General features: G+C 35.6%; 1 protein-coding gene across 5 annotated transcripts in view; it reads right to left on the bottom strand.

The window, feature by feature from the left end:
* The window catches only part of LOC135206150 (homer protein homolog 2-like), a 408,669-nt gene that overhangs the window by 326,912 nt on the left and 63,250 nt on the right, over positions 1-18,507 (bottom strand). The window contains exon 2 of one of the 5 annotated variants that reach the window (XM_064237414.1): positions 1-353. This exon is cut by the window's left edge and continues 797 nt beyond it. The exons of the other annotated variants lie outside the window; for them this stretch is intronic. The gene's annotated coding sequence lies outside the window, so the exon portion shown is untranslated. The remainder of the gene's footprint in view (positions 354-18,507) is intronic. 5 annotated transcript variants of the gene reach the window in all.

The raw sequence follows: 18,507 nt of genomic DNA, 5'->3' as shown, positions 1-18,507 counted from the left end.
AAACACTATTATCAGATAACTTTCCACCCAACGAAACGAGAACACAGGCTTACACATCGATTCCACTGCACTGTATTTTCTACTGATTTTTTTTTCCACAGTAAAAATAACAAAGTTTCGTATTGAGGTTCACTGGTGGCTAATCACAGAGATGACGTTGATTCTGAAACGCGTCTTCTAGAAGAAACGCCGAGACTAGAAAAGTTGACTAGATTGAATATGGTGTTGCTACAGGCGATGGCGCCCTTCAACAATGGGCTCCCATCACCATACCCACATGACACTCGCTTTTACTCTAAGTAAATACCACCATACCATTACGTGGTAAACATAATCAACACTTTACATTTCGTCTGAAAGGGAAAACGATCATTAACATCAGGTAAAACTCAGTAGTGATTTCTAGCACCAGATGAAAATCAATAATATGGTGTCTTGGCCGTCCTTATCAGTAAGTAAACAATTAGTCATCTTTTTCACTGTTGCAGAGAATAACATCATATAAAACGAGACGTCAAATGTCTAATATGAACGTGGACACAATTCAATAACCTTAGTCCATCCAGACTTAAACAAGTTGGATTCCTTATCAATTTGTGTTTTGTTAAAAATAAAAAAAATAAATAAATAAATAAATGGGGGGATGAGTACGAACATACAATGAAAACACAACAAGAAGAAGAAAGTAGTTTGTAGGCTTACTCCCCGAGTAAGCAAAAACACCATATTTCTGAATGAAATCTGTTATACTCACAACGATCAAATTTATAAAGGCATTCTGTTACTAACAAGATGCAAAACATGCTGCTTGAATGAAGGTAACAATTTATAATGAGAAGCGTTCCTGTGTAATACTATACATACTATAATTTCACCCCCCCCCTTTTCTCTCTCTCTCTCTCTCTCTCTCTCTCTCTCTCTCTCTCTCTTCTCTCTCTCTCATTTGTTCGATCTACCCTTCACCCCAAAAGTAAACAAAGACAGGCGGGCTAAAAGGGGGAAAATGGTTCAAGAAGCTATGTTGAGTAAACCAATAAGAGAAACACTGAAGCATCGCCCCAGCCACTCGCTCCAAAATCTCATTACGAAACAAGCTCCTCCTCCTCCTCCTCCTCCTCCTCCTCCTCGCCTCCTCCTCCTCCTCCTCCTCCTCCTCCTCCCCTCCTCCCTCTTTATCTCACCTCTTCATGTCCTTTTCACTTGAGAATTAAGTTACATAATTACATCCAAGCGGTAATTATATACAACCCACGATACTGAATTTGGAAAGTATATATATATATATATATATATATATATATATATATATATATATTATATATATATATATATATATATATATATATATACACACAGCAGTCACTGCCACTTTGTACCATTATCTGTAGACATTTTTGAAGAAACACCTGCTCAAGAAACTTCCATATCAAAAAGCAGTATCACACACATTCTTAGAATGCTCACCAACAGTGTCGAGCCCCGTTAGCACATATTACACCATTCACCTATACACCTCACAGAGTCTGGTGCTTTCTAAGATGTTAAGATAATTCTTTTCCTTTGCCTCTTTCATGTCATTTATGCGTCACTCGCAGAGTCACGTACTGAGGCGCCAATGCAACGTAAGATTCAATCAACAGACTTAGAATTTACGATGTTTTTTAGTCAGAATATCAGTGGTTTACATTACTTAAACTTCAAAAAGGCTCATTCATCGGTTTTTGATACGCGTAAAGATATAGAGAAAATATTAAGGGGGAAAACTGAAAACCCCTTATTTTTCGTTCTATTTTGCAACACTTGCTTAATAAATCACACAATGAAAACAACTGTTTGTAACGGCTAACATCCAAAATCAATCAATGATCATTCTTTGTAGTGAAAATATTTAAAAACTATTATATTATTATATATATATATATATATATAATATATACTATATATTATATATAATAATATATACCACACACACATATATATATATCTACTATATATATTATATATATATATATATATGTATATTATATATATATATATATAGATATTATATATAGATATCTATATATGTGTATACAGAGAGAGAGAGAGAGAGAGAGAGAGAGTTTGAAAAAAGGTCCTACATCTCTTCATATGCCTTCACCTTGACTAACAAGAAATTTAAGAACTAGACTCGATAAAGGTGATTTTATTCTATGAAACAAAAAGGTACAGCGAGTTTTAGCTATTTTCTCTTCTCTATACGTTATGCAGAATTCCGATATTGACACAAACTAAAACGATTATATTTAGAAGACATGTTGAGTTTTCGCGGGTTAATCTGACCTAGAAAATAATAATAATAATAATAATAAAATTAATTACGCAAACTTTGTGCTTGAAGGTAAGACTCAAGCAACCCTTCAATCAATTACCCCTCAGTTAAATTATCCGAAACCTTTACTAGTATCCCAGCCTAATGTCAGCTCAAGGGGGGTTCTAAATGAAGCCACTCGCCTCTTTTCCACAGCTGCCTTTATCACAGAACTGGACTCGTGAATTTTCCCCGTACTCTTAATGGCCATAAAGATACAAACAGTCAGGATTTTGTTTGCGTTCTGTCCCAAATGGTGTTAAGTCCTGTCAGGGATGAAATGGGACATCAGGGAGCGCTTCACTTTCCACCGTGTTTTATTTTTTTTTCCTTTTTTTTTAAATCAGCGACACCCCACGGTGTTAAAAATGTTAAAAACAGGGATTCTCACAATGGCACATCAAGAGAACAACAAACGGTACTATTAATTAATCAAAAGTCATTGAAATTAATTTATTTAACAATACATAGTTAAATCCTTAATATCTGGATTCTAATGACCCCATTCACCACACAAAAAACATCTTTTAAATTTTTCGATTCTTGAATTTATCGGATGCGCAGAGAACCCTTCGTCTCTCTCTCTCTCTCTCTCTCTCTCTCTCTCTCTCTCTCTCTCTCTCTCTCTCTCTCATTAAAAACATTCATTAACCCGAAATTTCGGAATGATACGGCTAAACGGATTATCCACGCCAAGATTCAAACCTGGTCCTCCAAAACATCTTTACCACTGACTACTATATATGAAAGTAAGAATATCTAAGCACTTTCTATTATTATTATTATTATTATTATTATTATTATTATTATTTATTATTATTCATTATTAAATAGTTTAACCAAACCACTGAGCTGATTAGCGGCCCTCATAGGGCTGGCCGGAAGGATTAAAATGAAATGGAGTACCAAATCTATGCCATAGGGCAAGCACTGGGACTAAATGATACATGAAAAATAAAATCTTAAAAATAAATAAGCAAAAAGGCATATGCTTCCACACTATAACACACGCACACATTAAATGCATCTACTCAAGGTTCCATCTGAAAACTAAGTAATGACAGAAATCAGATTCAGCTAAAATTTTAAAAATTCTAATTTCTTAAATTTACCAAATGCCTGGGCCACGGTCCTGCAAACCCCTTAACCACTGACTACTACAAAAAAACAGTAATAATGTCTAGCATTCTCTAGCTATTACTAAACGGACTCGTTCACAGTAAAGCTCTTCTTCTGAATGAACGCGATGCTGTATAGACCTGAATAGAATACTGGACGGTTTACGCATCCCAGCCAAGATCAATCAAGATATTGTCAACTAACAAAGGGTGACTGATTGATGCTCGCAAAAATAAATTATTCTACGAGGGGGACAAACACAAAACAGGAATTTGCGTTCCTATATTGAAGATTGTGCCCCTGAAACAAAAGCTGGGAGATTTTATTAGCCACCCCCTCCTGATTTAATTAATTACATTTCAAACAGCAGCGTCCTCTATTATAACTAGGAAGCGAATTCATACTGCGTGATTTCACATATTGAATCATGTATGACAGTGGCCCGCATTCTCACTCGGTAATAAAATAAACACTGCGTTATTTAATGAATTAAATGTGGAATAGCAGTATCCTCCATCCTCAGTTATTAAAAAAATCCCATTAAACGAATTAACGGATTACACTCTACACGGCACCATCATATGTTGTCTCGATAAGACTTCCCACAACGTGATCTGTGAATAACTGTCAAATTTCCACTGATGAAAATCATTCCCATAAGCTAGATTAAATCCAGTCTGTTTGAAACGACAGCATTCACAGTTCAAAATGCATTCTTTTGAAATGATTACATACACCATTTGCATTCACTGTTCAAAATGCATTCTTTTGAAATGAACACATAGACTATTTGCATTCACCTAGCGTCCCTCTACTCTCTTTTTAATCCGTCCGAAATGCGAGACGAGAATCATTCTTGCTTCTATCCCCAAAAACACTGCGAGCAGCGAACATCGGACTCGGCGGAGAGGCGCTTCATTCCAACTCTCCCGTCGAAAAAAGGAAAGTTTCCTGCCTGAACCTTGACAGTGGGAGAGAAAGGAAGGAGCGTAAAACTCTCTTTTCCTCGAAAAAAGAATAACCACTCCCCAGATGGACTTCACGTCCTGAAAGCGTTCGCTCCTGATATGGATTTTTTTTTCCTTTCTTATTTTTCCTTCCCGAACGCAATCCTAATATTTTCACTTTAGAAAAATTTGGCAAATGAGCAAAGTTTTCTCGTGCGTTTTATGAGCAAACTTATCCTATGGGTTCTCCTTTTTACATATCTGCGCGCATTCATACAGATAATGCATGTGCATTCATACAAAGTATACTGCTAGTCTCGGTTGCCGGAGCTCTTTTCAAACAAACGTTTATATTTACACATAAAACTTCGAGAGAGAGAGAGAGAGAGAGAGAGAGAGAGAGAGAGAGAGAGAGAGAGAGAGAGAGAGAGAAGTATTTATTCTGCAGTCCGCACATAAGCAACATACCCAGGCTCCCACACACCGAAAGCGTGCTATATTCGCCGGTGGAAATTAGTGTCTTAAAGCTAAACAATACACCCGAACCATCCCACAGGAAGTAAATGTCGCTCATCATTAACAATGGAACACCACACGATCACTCGCACGTTTAGCATATATATACATGCCTGTGCGGTAAAATGCGCACATACTACGTACACACGATTGTAAGAACAGCTGCCACCCTGACGTCTTTCAAAAGAAATTCTCCGTAGTGTTTTTAGAAAGAATTCTCCCGTGCTTTTTCTTGAAACCTGTTAGACATACGAGCGAGCAAATACACACACACATTGCATACACACACATTGATAAATATATATATATATATATATATATATATATATATATATGTGTGTGTGTGTGTGTGTGTGTGTGTGTGTGTGTGTGTGTGTGTGTGTGTAGTATATATATATATATATATATATATATATATATATATATATATATATATATATATATATATATATATATCACCAACTATGATGTAAGAAGCATCTACTCCGGCAAAAGTATGAATGTGTAAAGGGAATTGTGAGGCTATCCTTATTCATAGCAGTGAAATGTAGCTGTCAAATGTAGATTAAAGAACAAAGTGAACGTATGCACAGTGTATATACAAGAAATAAAGAGGGATAAAAGGATGTGAAAACTAGACAAGAGGACACTGGTGATTAGATTAGAACATCCGAAAAGACGGCGGAAGGATTCATGGACCCATTCCGTCAGTTGGAGAGATGAATAAACATAAGTAAAGAAAGTTGTTATAAATTTTGGAGAGAAGACTAAAGATACGTTATGAAAATGGTTACAAATTTCGAAGTCCTGGGAAGGAGGAGAAAATGCTGCATATAGACAGTGGAAGTAATTCTGATATGAATTGAATATACAATTCAGGTCAAAGGCCAAGCGCTGGGACCTATCAGGTCATTCAGTGCTGAAACGGAAATTAAATTGTTAGGAGAGGGTGGAATCAAGATGAAAGAGAATACGAACGGCGGTACAGTATAAGGAATGAAAGGGGTTGAAGCTAGGGGCCGAAGGGACGCTACAAAGAACCTTAAGTAATGCCTACAGTGCACCGCATGAGGTGCACTGATGGTACTACCCCCCTATGGAAATGATGCTGATCTTACCTTTATACTACTTCAGTCTACATTCATAATCTATTTTCTTATATATATATATATATATATATATATATATATATATATATATATATATATATATATATATTTCCACCTTGTTTGATGTTTTTTTTTTTCCTAGGTCGCCCTTCGTTCGTCAATTTTTTTTTTTAGAATAAAGATATCGCTAATTAGGGTTCTAATATTTTCTGAGCTTTCTAATTATTTCCCTATATTTTCTGAACCTCTCATATCACATTCTCCTCTTATACTATTTCACTCCACGCCCACATTTATTCTGTAATTCATTTCCACCTCGCTTCAATCATTTTTTTTTTCTTTTCGAGGCTGCCCTTTGCCCGTCAATTCTCCTCCTTTTTACCTCCCTATTTTCCCCTGACGCTCCCAAGAAAATGTATAATCTTTTCCCATCAATTGCTCCACCGCCGCCGCCGACGCTGCCGCCATCACATATGCAGAGCATCATCTGCCTGCTCTCAGCCACAGATTTCCTGCCCTAATGGCCAACCTTCCACCTTAATCAAACCTTAAGTGAAGGGACTATCTTTTTTTTTTTTTTATGGCACAATCAGACGCACCACCCACGCGCGGGCACCTGAACATCCTCGGCAGTTATGATATTCATTATTTACTCTTGAAACGCTACACATCTTTAATAGGCAACTTTGGCATATGCTCTTCAAACAACTGTTAAAGGCAATAGCGAAAAATAAATCCATTCACATCTTTTAAGCAACTGTTGATCTGTTACAAGCAACTGCGACAAAGATTTTACATATTCTTGCTTAAGCCAACTGTGGAAAAGAACTTTCAATACACTAGTAACAAGGTACGATGGCGAAAGACTAATTACCTGCGCGCGAAAGGTATATGAGGGTGAGAGGCGACATGAACTTTTTAACCTCTCGCGGTGGTGTAGTAGGAAAAAGCTTCACTGACGTTCCTGGGTTTGAAAGGATCCATAGGTTCGCGCCCTGGTCCAGGCAAATCTATTATCGAGAAAAAATTCCCCTTCGGTTAAGCATATATGAAAATATATTAATTCCGAGGTAGAGCGAATTAGATATTAAAGGACATTGTAGCTCGATATATGTATATGAATCACGGAAATGTGATATGACTTATAGATTGGCTACGTGTTGTCAAAAGCACTACAAACACTACCGGAGTCGAGGTGGGTTGATGTTGTCTCCAAACCAACTAATTACCTGCGCGCGAAGGTATATGAGGGTGAGAGGCGACATGAACTTTTTAACCTCTCGCGGTGGTGTAGTAGGAAAAAGCTTCACTGACGTTCCTGGGTTTGAAAGGATCCATAGGTTCGCGCCCTGGTCCAGGCAAATCTATTATCGAGAAAAAATTCCCCTTCGGTTAAGCATATATGAAAATATATTAATTCCGAGGTAGAGCGAATTAGATATTAAAGGACATTGTAGCTCGATATATGTATATGAATCACGGAAATGTGATATGACTTATATATATATATATATAATATATATATATATATATATATATATATATATATAGGAGAGAGTAGAGAGAGGAGAGATGAGGAGAGTAGGAGAGAGAGAGAGAGAGAGAGAGAGAGAGAGACTACCGGTCACATATTAAAAAAAAATAAAAATAAGAAAAAAAAACAAGAGAAAAAAAGTACAAGGAAAAAACAGTATCCGCCCTTATACGTGTACCCCAATATCTCCCCCTTTTTCACCTTTATTTTTTCAAGTGCCTCTTAAAAATTCACCCTCCCCGTCACATTCATCTTCGTATTTCAGCTGCTGTAGCAGATGCAATTTCCTCGCAAGACTGATCTCACATATTTTTTTTCCCCCAACCACTGGCATTCCAGGTGCCATGCTAACCATATCGCTTCTTTCTTTTTTAGGCTCCTTTTATTTTCCAACCTTTTATATGCATACGTACATACATACCTACACACACACACACACACACACTATATATATATATATATATATATATATATATATATATATATATATATATATATATATATATTCCGTTGATACTTACAAATGGTGAGCGAGTTGTTATTTTAATCTTCCATTTAATTTTTATAAAAATGTCATATATATCACCGTACTGTTTCTATTATGATGATATTCGTACTATTATTACTTATACGCTGCTTATAACATTAACAATAATTCCTTTAAATTCTACATAATATACTTTCTGGAAAATATAATATTTACAATACCCTATTTATCCCTAAGTATAATCAGATATATATATATATATATATATATATATATATATATATATATATATATATATATATATATATATATGTATATATATATATATATATAGTGTGTGTGTATAGATATATAGATAGATAATTTATACAGTACTATTACAGCGTGTATCAGCAATACTGTGCATAATTATATCACAAGAATAAACTATATACGTTTACCTACACAATACTACAACAGCATATATTAGAAATACTGTCCGCAATTGCATAAAAGAAAAAAAGAAAAACCATCGTATCTCCAAACACTGGAATTTTAATCCGTTCAGCCCAACACAGTTGTTTACTTTTCAAATCAGTGAATTCGACGAGTCCCGCAAAAAAAAAAAAAAAAAAAAAAAAAAAAAAAAAAAAAAAGGAGGGTACAAAGATCCAAAAGGCGTTCTCCATTGGGTATTGAAGAATTGAAGAATTCCCCAGCGTCCGTGAAACCATTAAAGCGAGGAGGGTTCCCTTTTCTCCTTTCGCCTCCAGTTCACGTAAATTGTGTGGCGTCAACGTTTTCCTGTGAGCATTTCCATACAAATCCTTTGATACTCCGACCCGTCTCGTATATTCTTGTCGCAGCCGCTCACCAGAATAACCTGTAACTGGGGTCCATTTTTACATGGCTGTAAACCTTTCCGATTCTCGACTTCATCCCCGCCCCCACCCCAATCCCCAACCACTCCCACCCTCCGGTTTTTTCCCGCGCTGTTGAGATACAATAAAATAAAAATGAGAAAAATAAAGAATGAAGGAAGCTCAAAAAATAATAAAATAAAATAAAAATAAGAAAAATAAAGATTTAGGGTAATCGCGCTCTGTTGAATATTAAAAATGTTTAAACAATAACGCCTTGTGAATAAGAAATTCCTTCGAAATAAATGCATACTTGAACGTCCAAAAATGCCAGAAAGACAAAATACTACGAAAGACCACAAAATCTGAGATTTGGCTATAACGGATAATATTGATCATCCGCATCACATTTTGCTTTCGTTCTTGGCATACGTACAAATCAAATATGTTGTAATATATGTATATATATATATATATATATATATATCTATATATATATATATATATATATATATATATATATATATTTATATTACATATTCATCCAGTGTCACCATATATGCGTGACTTTTAAATTACATACTATTACGTGCAATAAAGAGACCCATGACAGCTTTGACCAGGATGAAACGAGAAGGGTGTTGACGATTTACGAGTTCGTTGTAGAATACCTTCGCATAGGAAATAAACAAAGCTCCACTATAATAAGGAACATCACGACTGAAAGTCTAAAAAAAAACACAGAAAAGCGAGGAAGACGGAATGGAAAGGCTAGTACAAGTAAAACACAACCGAAGCAATTGATGCAGTCTGACTCTGTGTTGAGGTAGTGCGAGGGAAGTGGACCTACATATTCGTGAATAATTCGTCAGAGGAAGCCGAAGGGAGCCCTAGAGAGTGCTAGAAGGACGGGTGTCAATTTGCCCTTGAACACGTTGTAGTAGTAAATACAAAAGCATTACAAAAGAAGGGTCTAGCACCAAATGAATGCGGTACAGACAGGAAGCGAGTTTTAACATGTTCGGTACAGCGCTGGCGAAGGCGTTGCTAAGATGAGACTTTCTTTCTTTTTTCACATACAGAAAGTACTTTGCTTTATTTTTTGTAGCCAAAGAAGGTAGTACGTAGTTTGACCTTGAGCCTAAATGGCGCCTATGTCCATACATGCTTAATTCTAAAGTCACTTTAACAATATTCGTAAAGCTATTTCTAGAAGCATGCCAGTAGTACCCGAAAGTGAGTTTCAACACACCCTGAAAACAAATTTTCTTTCCACACAAAGCTAACGTGAAACACAGAAAGTCGATCTCACTGCCTAATCGATCTTTCACGTTCTTGAATCAATTACTTCTTAACTTTCGTGAATCGATTAATTTGTTACCTTCTTGAATCGGCTTACATGCAGGTATAAAAAAATAACAATTCCTTCACTAGAAGGTCTTGGCCAGTATTTTTACATCTTATTCTAAACAGTAAATTTTCCTGAAGAAAATCCCAAATTTCATTCAAGAGCTTCCACTTCTGACCGACAGTTCACTCTCAAGCATTGCGTTTTCTCTTACTGTTGGTGAAAATCAAACAGTAATAATATCAGAGTACCCTTGCCTTTCAAATCACATTTCCTTCACAATTCATCTCCCTCTAGGTAACTTCAATTCCCTTCAGGTGGAAACCTTACGTTTGACGACAACGTAATCATTTAAAATGTAGAGTGAAATCATTAAGCCCATTTATCCTCAGATCCTCAATATTCATTACCAATGTTTGATAATCAGCGATAAATCGGTTATCAATAACTTTCATCCGTTATCAATAAGGTTCTATTACACCTCCAAATAAAAGGGCAAATATTTCGCCGACCTCTCTCTCTCTCTCTCTCTCTCTCTCTCTCTCTCTCTCTCTCTCTCTCTCATTATTCCTGACTTGATAAACTTATCGAATTCATCATCGACGAAATATTTATCAAATTAATAACGCAAGGGGCGTCTGAAGGACATTTTATCACCAGATATTAATAATCAAAGTCATTACGGCATCATTCAAGCCTTCTGAAGCTTAAAAAAAGAACTTTGATAACTCTCTCTCTCTCTCTCTCTCTCTCTCTCTCTCTCTCTCTCTCTCTCTCTCTCTCTCTCTCTCTCTCACACACACACACACACACATACATACACACAAACACAATATGCTCGGGTTTCTCTCTCTAAAAAATATACCTATATAGCTTATAAAAATGAATTCATCTGCACTTGTCAACATCCTCTTTGCAAATTCCGACAGTCCTACTGTCTGAAGTGGAAGATGAACCACCTTCCAGTAACTAACTCAATACTAAAAAGATATTTCTCAAGAAATGATCGAGAAATGAATCGGACTTCCCTAGAGTCATGATCAATGAATATGATCATTACCGGAGCCTTTAACAAAACGCACTCTTTCCACTGTGGGAGATAAAGACCCATGAAAACCATCAAATCGTCCGGTAAAACTAAATGTAAGAGGTTTTCCCATGTTGGAAGCGGTCCACCTCGATTCCTGAAACCATGAGAAGGAAAAACCGCAGTAAAAGACATTCAAATTACGAACGGAAAACGTTTGGATTTCCCGATGTTACGACTAGGGGCTGCGAGTTCGAAACGAGAAATGTCAAGTTACATGAAAGATCTTAATAAAAACAGTATTGTATTTTATACACACATCATATATATATATATATATATATATATATATATATATATATATATATATATATATATATATATGTAGTCACCATTATCTTGAATTCTTTTTGAGCATAAAAACAGACGTGCATATAGTATGTGTATGTATGTATGTATTGTTTATATGTATGTTATGGATATGTTCTGGTATGTTATGTATGTATTGTAGGTGTATGCTTATGTATGTATTGTATGTATTATAATAAACATAATATATATATATATATATATAGATATATATAATAATATTATTATATATATTAGAAAGCACAATAGGACAAGAAAATTTTATTTTCACGGGAAGTAGTTAACCTGTATCTATATTTTCACGGGCAGTAGTTATAATGGACCCATATAAAGCTAAATAAATCCAGAAAGTTTAAGAACATTTCAATACTTCTCGAAGAGGCAACAAGCCCCAAGTAGTATGTGGACGGAGAGATATCAGAATTTCTCGAAACAACGGTAGAAAACTACCTCAGCTTTTGGAAAATAAATGTCATGTACGTTAAAAGAAAAAAAAAGCATGAAATCAGATAAAAACTACAAACAGAACAGTAACTACTTTCTCGTTGTCTTATGTGGATTCACCACTCACCTGACAACCGTCAGTTGGTCTCGGATTACGTCAACAGACCTACAGTAATCAGCCAATTAGAAATTACAGAAAAAAAGGTGAATAAGCTACTCTGTACATTTATAGTAGATTTGCCGTGAGAATAAGGCTTCACGCTCATAAATAAGAATGAATATATGAGCACGCGTCACGTACAGGGACCTCAAAACTGACTTCAAAATTAACATATCAATAAACTCACTAGAATATATTGCAAGAAGAAAAGAGGGTCACACTCCCATAAAGATGGCCCAAAGTGAGGTCATCCAGGGTCAAGCAAGGTTGAGGATTGACCAAAAAAAAAAAAAAAAAAAAAAAAAAAAAAAAAACCAGAATAGTAATAAATAGAATAAATGTGAATAACCTAACTAAAGGGTATAAGGCTTCAGCCGGCATAGGGCTACGGCAAGAGGATTACACAAGATCACTCGAGGCACTGGAGTGCGGAATGGTAGTGGTGTTGGTTGTGAGGAGACCAGGGGGGGGAGGGGGGGGGTGGGGAGGAGTCAACGTGAACTTGCCATAACTATCTCCCGGGGCGAATCTGGCCTCATAATGCCCAATAATAACCTCGTCCTCACTTCCACCCCTCCCTTAACCCCGCCATCCCCCCTTTCCAAAATCCCCGAGGAAAATGACTCTGTCACGAGGATTCACTGTTAGAGGAAAAAGGGGAAATGAAATGCTTACCCCGACAAAATAGCTGTTATGATCACATAAGACGCACAAATGGTCCTCTCTCTCTCTCTCTCTCTCTCTCTCCTGTCTTCTGCTCCTCCGCGTCTCTCTCTCCTCTCCTCTCAAAAACCACCACAACCCAAGAAACACATCCAAAAGAATGCAAAGGATTTATTATATATATATGTATATATATATAATATATACATATATATATACATATATATGATATATATATATTACATACAGACAAACACATTCAGATAAATGGACAACAAATAGCGGACACGGATATACATAAAAGTAAAAAAAAAAAAAAAAAAAAACCAAAAAAAAAAAAAAAAAAAAAAAAAAAAAAAACGCGCGCACACAAACTCACTCAGATAAATGGACAGCAGGGCACGAACATGAATACATTGTATAATGAAAAATTTGGCATTAAAATGCCTTATCAGATACATATTTGAATGTTAACGTTTATGCCCATCTGAACGAGACAATGATGTCCCAAGAATTTCTCTATGAGAGTAAAACCACTTGTTATCACAGGACAGTTAAGGGCAGTTAGGCAAATAACAGCTTGATCAAATGAAAAGGGACACGCACAGCCTTGCAGACCAAGAAACAAGATTCTGTGTAAGTATTCAAGGTAGGTCGTAGTTTTCAATATAAAGGTTTCTGTTATAAATAGTATTCACAAGAGACGTGATCACAAAATAAACTCTACGGACCCCTCAACACATATTTCACTAACTTCCACACACCGTATCGCAGAATTATCTATAACCCCTGAATCATTATACTTTTCGAGGTTTTATTTTGTTACAGAACATTTCGAAACGAAATCATTCATGTAAAAAGTGCAAGCGAAATTGCACATTCTACTGATATCAATAACAAGTGATTTTTAACGAAAAGTTTTTGTTTGTTTGTTTGTTTGTATAGTGTTTTAACGTTGCATGGAACCAGTGATTATTCAGCAACGGGACCAACGGATTTACGTGACTTCCGAACAACGTCGAAAGTGAACTTCTATCGTCAGAAATACACATCTCTACCCCTTAATGGAATGCCCGAGAATCGAACTCGCGGCCACCGAAGTGGCAGGCGGAGACCATACCGATCATTCCACCGAGGCGCCTTTTTCAACGAAAAGAGAATAGAGAAAAATCTCATCTCAACACCTACGCTTTTCCAAAAAGGTTATCTATTTCATGCCGTTTCTTTTATAAAATCCGATCGGATGTCCAACGCCTTGCTGAAAATAAATATGATTTAACTTCGAGGAAACGAAAGAACAACTACTGCGCCAGGTGAACTATTATTCTCTTAGTAAGACCTGACAATAGTGAGTCATTTTTAGAACAATGCCGATAAACTTTACGGTCGACTAACACTAAAGCTTTCAAGAAAATACAAGCAAATAGTTTTCCCAATTTCTGTCATGACAACGCTTGAAATAAATGTATCGTGGTATGCATGCAACGCTAAATCTGTTTAAAAATGATCACTATCAAATACCATTTCACTAAAAACCTATACGAAAAACTGAAAAGGCCTAATATACTTTCAACAAAGCCATGTGAATTAAGAAAGGACAAAATGCACATTAAGGACCACCAGAATGCTTTCAAGCTGAAAATCATGAATTAAAAATTCGTATATGAAAGTAACAGAGAACACATAAACAATGTAAATATTTCAAAATCCCACAATATTCAGTTTGATTAAACATCACTGACAGTCGAATTTTAACGACATCAATAAACCAATACCCCAACATTTTACCCGGTTAAGTAAATGCAAAACATTTTATGTGCGTCAGAAGTATAAATTGTTTTCGACAGGGTCAAAACTGTAATCGATTGTGCGGCCACAACTGTCAAAACATATTTTACGGAGTCGGCAATGACATGCTTCAGAGAAATTTACATCACACACAACACATGGAAGAACTACAATCCAATTATTAAAATAGTTATGCTCATGTAAATCATACTGAGCATTATTAAGACTTCCTTTTTACAGAACATTATTTAGCAAATCTGCATTTACAACTTTTGCTGAACTCATGGACACATTCTTATCAGCCACTAAAATCGTACATATAAACGCCATACGTCTACACACTGCACATACACGAACTAGTTAAGTTTGTTCTTTACAACCCCGCCAAATATGACAAAAAAATTCAATCAAAATATGACAAAAAAATCAATCAAAATATGAAAAAAATAAAAAATGAAAAAAATCAATCAAAATATGCAAAAAAAAAAAAAATTCAAATCAAGATATGAAAAAAAAGTCTATCAAAATATGAAAAAAAAATTCAATCAAAATATGAAAAAAAAATCAATCAAAATATAAAAAAAAACATTAATTAAATACTGCATCACTTTAAAAAACATGAAAAACGTTCATCAACTCAATAAAGCATTATCTTAAAACCTATGAATAAAACTTAATCAAATCAATAAAGCATTGTTTAAAAAAAAATTATGAAAAAAAGTTCAACTCAATAAATCATTATTTTAAAAAATTATGAAAAAAGTTCAACTCAATAAACCATTATCTAGAAAAAAAAACTATGAAAAAGGTTCAACTCAACAAACAATTATCTTTAAAAAAAACTATGAAAAAAGTTCATCAACTCAACAAACCATCATCTTTAAAAAAAACTATGAAAAAAAAAGTTCAACTGAATAAACCATCATCTTTAAAAAAAAAAAAAAGAAAGTAAAAGGTCAACTCGATAAAACATACCTTAAACTATGAAAGAAGTAAACCAACTCGAGAAAACATTATCTCAAAAAACTATCTAAAGGAATCTGGCATTACATAACCACGCCCCGCAAAGAGGGAGAAAAGAAGAAACGGGGAGAAATAAAATTCCCCAACCACCATCCATTCATCCATCCATCCAGGAGGAGCAGGAGGAGCAACAACTCCCAACCATGAATCATCATCAATCATCCGGGATGCTCCTTCCCTCCCGGCCATCAGCATCACTCAATTACATTTCCTTCCTATTTTCTTCCTTCTCTGCCTTCCCCGACTCCTCTCCTCTCCTCTCGGCGGCCGGAGCCATTCCTCAGGCCCAGTAATCCTGCTTTAATGAAGATTTTTTTTTTTTTCCCTCGTCTTTCTCTTTGCGGTCATTCCGATCGAGCTTACGATTCGTCTTGCCGCGTCTGGCTGTAAAAGCGTTCTTAAAAGTTTCGTGGAAATTCTAATATTTGTAAATTCCCCCAACATGTTGAAGTACATGTACACATTATATATATAATCCTATATATTATACTATTATATAATATTAATTATAACTTATATTCTATTATATATATATATATATATATAAAGAGAGAGAGAGAGAGAGAGTGAGAGAGGAGAGAGAGAGAGGAAGCCAGCCGTGTTTTACGAGTGCATTATACAGTCTTCTAAGCCCGATTTAAAAAACTTAACACACAAGTTTGCAGAACAAGTCTACGGTATCTACTCTGATGGAAGATGGAAAGTAACGATAAAGAGAGTAAAATGTATGGGGAAAAAATCATATATATATATATATATATATATATATATATATATATATATATATTATATATATATAATATCCTATTCGTTCGCAACTACATATCTTAAAAGCACACACAAATATACGCTTTGGAGTCCTGTTTTTACATTACAGTGAACGACAGACTTCCTCCCCCAACGATCGACATGCTAAAACACAACCAACGATCTCTCTACGAACGCAATGCAGCGTTTACTGTCCCATTCCCCTCTGCATTTTTAACACTAAAAACTCGGCCTGTCAAACATTTCCCGAGGTGTTACAGGCTTTAAAAAAGGACAAAAAAAAAAAAAGCAACACTCATTTAGGAACTCCTATTCCACATTCTGATAATCACAGACCCGAAACAAATTTTAAGGCGCAGCAAAACAATGGACTGCCATTTTTTTTACCCAGAATGACAATATATAACTTCCCTGTCTGTTCATTTCCTACCCCATCGGCTTTCCAAATTCCACACCGACATGGCGTTTCACCAGCTTCCAACCACCTTCATTTTCATGGCCTTCGAACCCCATTAGTTCGGTTCCCTCGGGCAGACTTGGCGTAAAACAAGCTGCTGTAACTCTGCGATTCATTAGCAGATGCATTTCGTAAGGATTACGTGGACTCAAATACAGAGCGTAAGATTTGTGATTATGTACCAAAGCGGCCCTTCGGTTAGATGATGATCCGCTATGTTGTCTGACGCTCGACGTCATTAGCGCACCAGGGGAAAATTCTGCATTGCACTTTCCCCTTCTTCCGGATATATTGTGATTTGTTATACAAGTGACTGCATATACTTCAGCAGATCCTACAGGTAAACTGGGGGGGGGGGGGGGCTATATATATAAGTAGGTATTTTGCCTTATTGTATATATCTGTCGATAAATAAGTATATTTCTGCCGTTATGAACATTTCTTTTTAAAATGTATTTCATGTTCTTTTTTATTTCTTTATACGGTGCTTTCCTTGCTTGCGAAATTCGAAAATCAATACGTCCTCCAGTCATACCATGCACTGCATTTTCGAATCCGACGAACAACACGATAAAACAAAAGAATGAAATCCCTTCGTAGGTCCCTCTGGGTACGGTAAGGTGGGAACAATTCTAGTATGCATTCCACATCTGGTGGAAAACAATTTCAATTATATATATATATATATATATATATATATATATATTATATTATATATATATGTGTGTGTGTGTGTGTGTGTGTGTGTGTGTGTGTGTGTGTGTGTGTGTGTGTGTGTGTTTAGCATCGACGATTCACTCTTCACTAATACGCATAGCCGATAAAACCAACTTGATGCTAGTCATGCAAATAGAGCGGTTGTAATTTCCTTTTTATGGCGATAACAACATTCCAAACGTGAATTTAAAAAATACCCGCGTCGTGAGCGTGTGTCCGTAGGTGTGCCGAGGCTTTCCCGATATCTGATATCCTACCTTGTCGCTAATTAGCTCACCTGGAGCTCGACTTCTGGAAAGAAGACAAAGTCCACCGAGTTGGGTATTGTGCCTTTATACATTCTTGTGTTTTATCCTTTCACCAATATTCTCATACTCGCGTATCAAATTGAAAACACGTAAGACAGACAATAATAATATATGATAATAATGATATATTACGGGAGAAAAATAACACCAAAAGTGCAGTAATAATTAACAATAATAATAATAATAATAATAATAATAATAATAATAATAATAATAATAATAATAATAATGCAGAAAATCAATGCCGGTTAAAATAAGCTAAAATTGCACTTCAAAAATAGGAAATTTTAAAAGCACTCCGGTATCCCGACTAAAAACCCGTTTTCAACCAAGGCACAATATCACTACTATAAACATATCAAAAATCTCATACATATGTATATATATGTACATACATAATATATAATGTGTGTGTTGTCCTGAATTCATTCAGGATTACTTTTAATCTAATGTGTAGTTTAGTCATCAAATCTTCCTCTAAATAGAAACGATGATACAGCCACATCTTCGGACATTTCGCTATCCAACAATCCG

Source organism: Macrobrachium nipponense, chromosome 29 (genome assembly GCF_015104395.2).
Source record: "Macrobrachium nipponense isolate FS-2020 chromosome 29, ASM1510439v2, whole genome shotgun sequence".
Lineage (NCBI taxonomy): Eukaryota > Metazoa > Arthropoda > Malacostraca > Decapoda > Palaemonidae > Macrobrachium > Macrobrachium nipponense.
This window is presented reverse-complemented; position numbering and strand designations above follow the sequence as displayed.